Source organism: Emydura macquarii, unplaced genomic scaffold, assembly GCF_026122565.2.
Source record: "Emydura macquarii macquarii isolate MOO-44397 ecotype Brisbane River unplaced genomic scaffold, CSIRO-AGI_Emac_v2 contig_2452, whole genome shotgun sequence".
NCBI classification, from domain to species: domain Eukaryota; kingdom Metazoa; phylum Chordata; order Testudines; family Chelidae; genus Emydura; species Emydura macquarii.
Genome location: NW_027132589.1, coordinates 2,542,032 through 2,553,877, shown reverse-complemented (window position 1 = coordinate 2,553,877; position 11,846 = coordinate 2,542,032).

Genomic DNA, 11,846 nt, shown 5'->3' with positions numbered 1-11,846 from the left:
GGTCTTGCAGCTCATTATTGCTATTACTTTAAATAATTCGAAGGTTTTGTTGATGTTACCTTATTTCTTGGCCTTCCAAGTGAACACTTTGTTCTTTAAAAGATGTGTACCTAGCAGGCATTATGGATATCTTCTAGTTTTATATTTATTTCCAGTATTAGAAATAACCTCTTGCCTAAGGCTGGGGCACTAGAAAGTTTGAAATTGCAAGGGATTTTCAAAAATGCTGTAAAGACTTAAATCTGATATTTTCAAAAGAGATTAGAAAAAATGGTTGCATATCTGCATGTTATCAGGGGAGCACATCCTGCATTGCAAGTTGCTGCTCTGGCTGAACTCAGCACGTGACTACTATGGGTAATGTTTCCCTGCCTATTTGTGACCAATATGACCACTGGTGAATCTACACTTTAGATGAAACCATTATATAGTCAACCACGTGCCAGGCTAGGACAAGTTCCCTAGCTCTTTGCTTAATGGTAGCTGATTGTAATGTTAAATGAGAATAACTTTTTGTCAACTGCAGGCCCCAAACAGCTCATTCAACTTGAGTGTGCTCAGGAAAGATATAATTATAAAAATGTCTGATCGCATTTTGATGATGTCTTAATTCCTTTTGTATCTTAAAAGGACACATTTCATAGAGGGTGAAATGCACTTAATTTAGGCCCAACATTTAGCTGTTTTGTAAATGGAGTTACAAATCCTTATTTCAATAGAAAATGTTGTCATGGATTAAAAAGTGGGGCCAGGATTTCATCCATTAACTTTTTAAGTCAGTGGGAGTGTTTTGCCATTGACTTCAGTGAGAACATGATTTTATCCAGCGTGTTTAAAACAAATCAGTTTCTTGATGGGATTGAATCCATATGCAACAGCATTGAGCTGTCTCATGAGATTCAAAGAAACTGCTGTTTAGTTTTAGCACATAAGAGGAACAAAGTGCAAAAAGTAAATAGCATCAAAGGTTAAAAGTAAATTGTTTTAATAGTCTAAGCGTTCAGCAACACAGGTAAATTGAAAAATTTTCTTGCTGTGCCTGTTCTAGAAAACAGCAACAAGCTTTTAATTAAATGATTGTGACATGCCAACAAAACGTAGGCTGACATACCTGCTCTAAATTCTTGTGCATTTCCCCCTCTATTTGGTAAAAACACGAGATAGGAGCACTAGCCTTAACTTAATTTCCTGCCTCTTGTTAGTATATCATAACCATACCACTATAAATATAGTGAGCCAAATTCATCCCTGATGTATTTCCACTGAAGTCAATAAAGTTACAATGGGGATGAATTTGGTCCATTTTAGTGGTACTGAAATATGTGGAAAGAAACAGGGAGAAGGGAGTGAACTGGAGAGGTCCTGCTAATTTATCATAAATTTCAATTAAAAAAACCAACAACCTAAAAACACTGCAGACAAGGGAATTCAACAGACAAGAAAGCTGCCTTAATGCATAAGTAAAATTAAAAGTACTTAAAAATAAATTTGATGTACATAGTCTCTTTGACCAGCAACTGCAAATTTTCCTATGTCAAAATCTTGACCACATGTATAAAGTCATAATGACCAAGATGTGTTACATTAAGAAGTTATTGTGATAGAAAAGACTCGGTTAAACAAAACTGAAGCAAAAAAGAATGCCCTTTCTCTTTTTGTTTTGTCCTCCTTCCTCAGCTGAGCAATCCAGAGCCAAATTCATCACCACCCTACCAATAGTCTCTGTAGGGAAAGCAAAATTGATTGGTAGAGCCAGAGCTAGTATTCTTTTTGCAAATAAGTGCAACTTACAACTAATTATATATTATATCCATTGGAGAGCTCTGCTATTATAAAACCAGTCACTTGGAGTGTCTCCAGATTCTCCAATAGGAATAACAGGGAACCATCTGTAGCACTATATGCCCCAGAAAATCTGTTGACTTCAGGAGTCCTGGCTCATCACAATTCTGATTCCATTGACTTGTTCAAGGATCATAGGATTTAAAAGGATCTTGTGAAGACTGGTAGGTCAAACACTTGATCTGCTTTGGAGCACAGGAGTGTAATTGCAGATACCTGCACATGACCACCTCAGAAAACTGCCACAATGGGGCCAAATTTTGCTAGTATAAAACTGGAGTAACTCCACTGACATTTCTGTTTTATACTAGTATGAGTGAGAGCAAAATCTGGCCCATAACACCTCCTAAAATAGCTTTCCTACCTATGTCCCAGCCTATAATCATACTGTTAAAGTGATACTTCTATCTACAGTATCCTGAAAGGAAAAGACAGATGAGTGTTACCTTACAAGTACTGTTGACATCGGGGTATCCTTTATGTTCAACCTGAATTGCCTGTGTTCCTCAGCAAATCTGTTGGAAATATTTCTTTTCCAGAGTGGTACGTGGTCTGGCTCTGGTGAAAGATAAAGCTCCCGGTGTAGCTCCTTACCCATTAAAAGATTTTCAAAGCTGAAGCCGTGGAAACCTTTAACTCAAGTAAGAGAGAGATGAAAAATATAGGATGAACCTTCCGTTCTCTTGGCCAAGATTTTTTTTGACATCAGTAGTGATTTTGACTGCCTCAATGTTTGGGTGCCTAATTTGTGACACTTTAATAATGGCTGCAACCATGATAATCTGAATGGCATTTTTTTATCTAACTTTATAGTCAGCACCATTAATATTTAACTTCTTTCTGAATCTGAATATTGTTGAGATCTTCACCACCCCATAAGACCTTTTTCTAATGAACATTCAAAGATTTTAAGCAACAATCATTTTACTATAGCATTACATATATTAATTTCTCTTAATGTAAATGTACAGTTGATAAACATTAAGGAACTGATGTTTCTTTTTAATGGATGTCTACACATTTCAGGGTAAGAAAAATGAAATATAAACTGAACAGCAATTTAAAAAACCAAATCATATTTAGAACACCTTTTTTTTCCCAGTGTTCCTTGTTTAGAATAGGAATAGGATCCTTTTGAGATGCAGTTAGAGATCAGACCATTTTTTACTGAGAAATTGTTAAGGTCTTTTAGGAGAAGGGGAAATTGTTTTTTTCTGCAGCCAGAAAAAGAGATTAAAATTAGAAACTAGCAGATTTGGTATTAAGGTCATTTTGACTCGGAAAAAGTCCTAGGATAGCACCTCTGCTTTTCTCTAGGCAGAAGTGAAAGCAGCCAACTCATCCTGCCATCAGATATAATGGATTGCACATAAATGTTGTCTTTGTGGGAGCTAATTAAGGAATATTTGTTTTGTGTAGGTGGTTGTTTTTTTGTTTTTTTTTAAACTGTAATACAGGAGGCAGAATTGTGGCCTATTTTAGTGACCCCTTCAATAAATTATTCCTTTCATTAGGAATGAGGAGGGCAGTAGATGTTTTTATTAGATGTGTCTGACATTCTAATTAGGATCTGTTCTGATCCCATGGCTCTTTGGTACTAACCAGAGAGGGGCCTAAGTCACACAACCTGAATCTGGGTTGGTTTTAGATTTCAACCCAGAGGTAATGGGGATATTTAAATTTGGTGATCCTGTTCAGACCTATGTCTACTACTCATCGAGCAAATCAAGCATTTTCCTGATCTCCATGTTTGAGGAAGAGGAGAACAAGTTAAACTCTCCATTACCTACAAAGAACATTCACATAATCATTCAATCAGAAACTCTGAAGACTTCAGAAGACTGAGTTCCTTCTGTACATATATTCTACAGGTATCTTGAGCAGCATCTTATTTTCTCCTTCCTTGGGAAGAGGCAAAATTTCCTTATACTTGGACTTTTGTTCTACTTTAAAAATCAAAACACTATTTCCCTATATTGATTCTGAAGCCCTGAGATAATGATTTAGTGATTGCACCTAGAATTGCCCATTCAGATCAGAGCATTTTAATCTTTGATAGTGAAAGGGATGAATCAAGAAGATCTGAGCTTTTTATTAGCCACCTCAATCAGTGCTGTGAGGCAACTTTTGTGTTCTGCCATTCACATAGATTTTTATTTTTCTTTTATAAGGGTGTAGTTGATAAGGGTGTCCATTCTCCCCATTCGCAGTCCCCCAACCTGCCTGCCTCCTGAAACTCATTTTAAATTTCTGGGAGTAATCTCTCTAGATTTAAGATCTCTTTTTAGCAAGTCATGGGCATTTTGTTAGCTGCAACCTCCGAAGTTCTTGGTTCACTGGTCCTTTCCTTTCACACAATCTCACAAGTGTTTTATGGATTTGAATGTCAAGTTTAATGCTGCGTCTCATAAAAGTTAAATTGAATTTGTCCAGATGGACACTCTTACAGGTCTCCTTTTATAGGCAGGATTAATTTAATTAAAATATAATCCTCCCTTGCTTACATTATCCCCTTCAGACATTCTCTTTTAATCTTTTGCAAAGTAGCTTTAAAACAGTCCCTGGCATTGATTCAGAATTATATTAAAATGCAGACACCCTTTTTTAGGCTACAGCTGCCAAGAGACAGTGAACCTGGTCTTGTCTTTTCTTAGATTCAATCTCCAAGATAATCAGATATGGTAAAATGTGGCTACACTAGTCATTTGAAGATTATCATTAAAGGGGAATAAAGTCATATTTTAATGCCCAAAGAATTGCTTCCATTCTGTAATTAAGTCTCTGCCTCCTAATGAAAGAACTAGTTATTTGTTGTTCAGTAGCCCTGTTTTGGAGGAAGGACTATAGAGATTTCTGATTTTCCAATTCCTATACAGTGAAATTTACCCCCATGAAACTACAGCTTAAGTAGTGCCTAAGCTTTGGACAGGCTCTTGGCAGAGGAGTGAGTTTCACCAGAATTCCATTATGCTTGTCTGAGGTACCTCTATTTCTACTTTCTACTATTTAGGAAGTAGAACAAATTATTTGATGCACACCTATTTGGGATTTCTTTCTGACCAAGATTTGTGACAATGTTACTCTGTCTCTTCATAAATTTTTACATTATAAATTTGGAGTTAAGGACTTGAGTTGCAAGAAAATTAGAAACCGTTGTTCATCTTGTATTAGAGTTTAAAATACACTATTAATCTCAAAATAGAGATTCTCAAGTTTCCAAAACAGTCAGGCAGTTAAAAGAAATGCACATTCACAGCAAAAAAATCTTTGAGTTAGTCCTGACTTCTGGAAGAATGTTTCAGAATGAATAGGTTACCATTCATACCAGCATGTAAAAGTCCAGATGTAGGTGGAATATGTGGGAAGGTTAAATATGTTCATGTCCTATTCCAAAGGAGGGTCAGATGGTTGCTGCTTTGTTTGTTACAACTGTCTTGCTGTTGCTATTTTCTTGCTTGTCAAGTTACTGGCTTGTAGGTGTGATGATATTAAATAAACAGGCTGAGCTCAATGCTGAAGAGCATGAAGCTCAGTTCAGAGGGATTTATACTCTTTCAGCTTAAGGTGGAAGACACACCTTTTTCAGGGGCTTAGCTGGATTTAGATACCAGCCTCTGTTACCTTTCATAGGCTCAGTACCTTTATGGGATGATTTTGATAGCATCCTCAGCTCATTTAATATGCAATCTGCTAATGCATATGTAGCAGGTTTGTAATTAAACTTTATGGTTATATTGTTTTTGTCTTTGTGGCTAGAAATTCTCATTTTTAAAGTTGGAGTTATAACTTTTTATTCAGTTCATTTACTGAGCTATCCCCTTGGTTCCATCCAGACTTAACAATTTAAACAGTTTAAATTCTGTTTCAAATGGGTCCAAAAGTTCCTTTTTCTAAAGTGTCTTTCAGTTTTAAGTGTTTTTAAACTTAAATGATTTTTAGAATCTTTAAATTAAAATTGCCAAAGAAGGTATAGTCTTTTCTTTTTAACAATCTTTTGAGACGTTCTTCTTGTCTTCCTGAGTTTAGTAAGAAGGTTGCTTAAGCACTGCTAGATTGCTAATTCCCCAATTAATATAAATATGCTAATATTCAAATAGCTTCTTATAGAAGTAACCAGTTATAGGCAAGCTCATTTGATTCCCTATTGGTACATAAATCATCTCACTATTCATGTCACAAGGATATCAGGAAATTATTAGATTAAATGCTTACATTCAGATCCTAAACACTTGCAAATGAAAATAACAAAAAGAAGCTTACACCATTGCAAGCATTTAAGGAATAAATGAAGGTTTCTTACTAGTAACTAGAATTCTTCGAGATGGCTCTGCATAGTCACACTTATGGGTAAACTGTACTGCCTTGTGGTGCCTTACAGTAGAACCTTCTCCAAGCAGTGTTGGTTAGTGAGCTTTTGCGCCCCCAGCCTCTCCCCTCAGTGTTTCAAAGGTCCTGACAGCAAGGCTATATAATGGGTGCCCTCTACCACCTCAATTCATTCCACTGCAATGCTAGAGAACAATAAGTGACTAGGACTCTGACATAGAGGGGAAGGTAGGTGGAAAGTGTGAATAAGCACAGCCATTTCAAAGAACTCCAGTTACAAGTGTGTAACCTTCATTTCTTTATATGGCTCTGCGTATTCCCACTTATAGGATAGACTTGTAAGCAATGCTGAAAATAACAAGGAGGTAGGCACAGAGTCCTAACTGAATAGAGACTGCAGCATTGCTTTACCAAATCCAGCATCTGCCTTCAAGGCCAAGTCCAAAGCATAACACTTAGTGAAAATTGTGAACATATCTCAAGGTAGCAGAGGTGCAAATCTCCACAGCGGAGACTTGTTTAATGCAAGCAAAAGAGGTTGCCACAGTTCTACTGGAATGTGGATGTGTTATCCCAGGTATAGGAGTCTCTGCCAAAGAATAACATTCAACAATAAATAGCATAATCCATCTAGAAATGGTCTGGGGAAAAAACTATAAAGCCCTTGTGATTTTTAGCATAACAAACAAACAATCTGGATGATTTATGAAAACTTCTAGTTCTGTCTAAATAAGCAGCAAGGATTCCCTGACATCCAAAGTATGTAAAGCCAATTTAACCTTATTAGAATGGGGCTTGGATGAAAAACCAGCAAAACTGATTGAGATGAAAATCTGAAATCACCTTTGGCAAAAACCAGGGAGCAGGCTGAAAAATCACATTATCTTTATGGAAAATAACAAATGCTGAATCAGCAGTAAAAGCACTTAGCTCACTGATCCTTCTGGCAGATGCTATAGCAACAATAAAAGCATTTGAATAGATAAACAATGTAAAGAACACTCAGCAAAAGGTTCAAAGTCTGGTTTCAGCAGCATGGCTAGAACCAAATTGACATCCCAAGGAAGGCCAGAATGTCTCAAAGGAGGATACACAATAGATAAGCCTTCATAAATTTCTTAATGGTATTATATACAAACAGTGATCTTCCCTCAAACAAAGTATGATAGGCAGAAATATCTGCCAAGGGAATTCTTAATGATGAATTAGATAACCCTTCATCTTTATAAAAAAAAAAAAATTTAGAAAACACGGTATGGTGCTGAAGCAGAAGAACCGCCCTTTCTAGTTATCCACGTCACAAATCTGGTCCGTTCTGACTTGTAACAATGTCTGGCTGACAGCTTCCTAGCAATAAGCAACACACTGCAAACAACCAACATATAGTTAAGCCAAATCCCAAATGCAGCTACAGCCACCTTCATGTTAACATGGAGGGTGGCCTGTGGAGAAGGCCAGTCCAAGCATACAGTGCTCCACCTTGATCCAAGTGGTATCACATGATAGGACTAGTCATGACCAAAGACTATGCTTCATCAGTAAAGAGGAGGGCACCTGCAATCTCTACTCCATTTCATGCATGTTATTTTCATTTATCTCCATTTAGTGCTGTTATTCCTGTGCCCTTGGCAACTAGCATCTCTTCCTCAGAAGCAAAGCAAAGTTTGGAGACCCCCGCCCTATAACTATAGATTAACATACATTCCTCTTCCTCCTCACAAGCACACTGATAAAGCAGCTCCTTCAGCGGATCCTTCAGTTTGCAGTGAAGTCGGGACAGTTTTATAAACATTTTGTAGATGTCGTCCTCCTTGTTATAGGAGTTCACTTTCTGACACTTTCCTAGAGGGGGCAGTTTCAGGGAAGCTTGCTCCCCAGACATCCTCCTTGAAGAGAGATGGCCTTTGATTTCATGGGACAAGGTAAGTAAACACTCTTGCAGAGCACACTGAACTCTCCTCTCTCCTTTCAAGACAGGCTGAATAAAGTGCCCAGCTGGTGGGAAACAGGCTCTCACATCCTTGGCCTTGCTGCTTTGAATCACAGAAGCCACAAAAATTCTGTGACATCACAAAAAGACAACAGAACGTATGCTCCAACACACTAGACAGTGAGCTGGAGGGAGCTGAGTGGTTACATTCTTCTGCTCTACTGCATCATGTTCTATGACTAATACTGGATCCAAAACATCAAGTGGACTCTGACAGTTGTGCTTGCTGTCTCCTCCCTCTAAATTAAGAGCTCCAAGATCTTCTAATTTCCTATGTTATAAGAATAGTTATAGGTAGTAGTAAAGGGATATTTGATTATTAGAAATATAGATAGTTTGGTTTATGATGATGGTGGAAACCATATGGTTAAGTGCCAGTTCCACACACAGAGCCAGAAAGACGGGCAGAACTGCAGGGTCTCACTGCGTGAATGAGACAAGGAGGGTTTTAGGTTTATTAGAAACATGGGAACTTTTTGGGTGAGGAGGAGCCTATGCAGGACAGATGGGCAACACTTAAACCACACTGGAACCAGATTACTGACATGTAAAATTAAAAAGGTCGTAGAGGATTTTTTAAACTAAGGGCTGGGGGAAAGTTGACAAGTGTGGAGCAGTACGCAGTTCAGGCAGAGACGTACCTAAGAGATGAAATTTATTAAAGGGGGAACTCTATATCATAGTAAAGAGGATAGGAAAGAACCTGGGAAAGTACAGGTAGGAGCTTGTAAGCTGGTGGCGCGGTCCGGCCGGGCCGTGGCGACCCTTCCTCGGGCCCAGGCTCCGAGGAAGGCCACAGCGCCTCCCTACAGGGGGAATAATCAGCGCCTTTTCATGAGTCTTAGCCCAGCCCTCTAGCGAGCGAGGCAGGAAGCAGTTTATTGCCTCAAGCAGGGCGGGGCAGGCAAGCAGTCTACTATCTCCAATCCACAGGCAGGGCGACGCAGAGAAGCAGTCTGTTGCAGCAGATGATAGTGTTCCTCCCGGGGCAGTTAGGAAAGGGGGGCGGGAGACGCAGGCCCACCCGTCTCCACTGTGTCCCAGCCCAGGGCTCTATCAGTGGCAAAGGCGTTTGCCACTGAGTCAGCGGGCTCCTGCCGCAACACGCTGATGGGAGGGGAGAGGGGGGGTTTCGCCCGACTCAGCCACTTGCTAGGGCTGTCCCTGGGCCACTTCCTCCCCCTGGTCTCCGGGTACCTGAGTTCTCCGTTTCCTTGGGGTCGCTGGGATACTCGGCCCGTGGCAGGCCCACCAGTCCCTCCTTGTCGATTGGCGGCAAGTCCGGGAATTCCTCATCAGAGGGCAGCTCCTCCAGGTCACAGGTCTCCCAGGGTTTCCTGGTGTCAGGCAGCTCCTCCAGGTCAGCGCTAGCCTCAGGGGGTGGCTCCTCCCCCGGTGCCTCGGGGGACTCGGTCCAGGTGCTAGGGCTTGGCAGCCTGGTCCAATTACCGGGTCCTGGCAAGCCGGGCAGGTGCTGGGGCCTCCACTCCATGGGGTGGTTGCTCCGAGCAGGTGCTCGTTTGAGGTCAGGTCTAGACTGCAGCCTACAGGAGGGCATGTCTACCTCCGGCAGCAGCTTATCCCGCAGTGAGCTCCGAGGCCGGCCTTTTATACTTCCCCTTTCTGGGTTAGCTCCACCCCTTTGTTGCCAGGTAGATTGGCCTGGTGGGCCTGGATCTGGCTGGCTCGGGCATGGTGACCCTTCCTCAGGCCCAGGCTCTGAGGAAGGCCACTGCGCCTCCCTACAGAGCTACTGAGGAGCAATCAAATGTAGACAAGTCCCATTTAAATACAATTCACAAAGACAAGCAAATGAATATTGACAAATTGTACAAGTGCTTATATACACTATCTACTAAGATGGGTGAGCTAGCGTGTCTGCATTAAATGAGGATAAAGATATAATAAGCAACAGGGAATGAGGCTAATCAGTGGGACATGGTAATACTAGGACACAAAATATATAGGAATGACAGAGTAGGTTCCGATGGTGGGGGAGTGGCACTATATCTGAATGAAAGCATAGAGTCAAATAGAGTAAAAATCTTAAATTAATTAAACTCTCTCTCTAGCTCTATAAATAGAAATGCCCAAATTTTATCTCTGCATCCCTCTTCAGGTGCCATATACCTGTCACTATGAGGATAATTAAAATCCCCCATTATTACTGCATTTTCTGCCTTTGTAGCCTCTTTGATCTCCCTGAGCATTTCACAATCACCATCACCATCCTGGTCATGTGGTAGGGAGTATATTCCTACTACTATACTTTTTATTCAATATTTATTATTATTTTTTATTTTATTTATTAGTAGAAATACACACAATAACAGCAACCATAATGTAATTAAATTTAATATCCTTGTGGGAGGAAAATGCCAAATACACCCACGCATAACAGCATTTAACTTCAAAAAAGGGAGCCATGCAGAAACGAGGAAGCTAGTTAAATAAAAATTAAAAGGAAAATTCACAAAAGTGTAATGCCTGCAGTCTGCATGGAATCTTTTTAAAAACACCATAATAGAGGCTCAAACTAAATGCATCCCCCAAATAAATAAATTTAAAATAAACAGTAAGAGGACCAAAAAAATTCCATCATGGCTAAACAGCAGAGTAAAAGAGGCCATTAGAGGAAAAAAGACTTATTTTAAAAATTGGAAGTCAAATGAGGAAAATAGAAAAAGGCATAAACTCTGGGAAGTCAAGTATAAAAGTATAAGAAGTTGGCCAAGAAAGAATCTGAAGAGCAACTAGCTAAAAATACAAAAAAACAAACAAACAAACTCCAAAATAAAAAACAATTCTCAGCAAAATAGTTAACTACATCAGAAGCAGGAAGCCTGCTAAATGGTCAATAGGGTCACTGGATGGACCAAGGTCTTAAAAGAATACACACGGAAGGCAGAGCCATTGCAGAGAAGCAAAATTAATTCTTTGCATCAGCTTTCACTGCAGATGATGTGGGGGAGATCTCTACATCTGAGCCATTCTTTTTAGGGGACAAATCTCAGGAACTGTCCCAGATTGAGGTGTCCATAGAGAAGGTTTTGGAACAAACTGATACAATAAACAGTAATAAGTCAGTGGGATCAGATGGTATTCACCCAAGAGTTCTGAAGGAACTCAAATATGAAATTGCAGAACTACTATCTGTGATATGTAGCCTAAGACTTAAACCAGCCTCTGTACCAGATGACTGGAGGGAAGCTAATGTAATGCTGTCTTTTTTTAAAAAATCCTGAAAATTACAGACCAGTAAGCCTAATTTCAGTACCAGGTCAATTGGCCGAAACTATAGTAAAGGTTAAGAAATATCCGACACATAGATAAACGTGATATGTTGAGGAAGAATCAACACAGCTTTTGTAAAGGGAAATCATGCCTCACCAACCTATTAGAATTCTTAGAGGGGATCAATAAACATGTGGACAAGGGTGATTTAGTCCATAACATATACTTGGACTTTCAGAAAACCTTTGACAAGTTCCCTCATCAATGACTCTTCAGCAAAGTAAGCAATCATCGGATAAGAGGGAACATCCCCTTATGGATCAGTAACTGGTTAAAAGATAGGAAACAAAGGGTATGAATAAATTATCAGTTTTCAAAATGAAAAGTTGAAAATGAAAATGAAGTTCAAGGGGGTCGGCGAGTAGGTGCTGGGGTGGCGGAGCCCAGCCAGAGC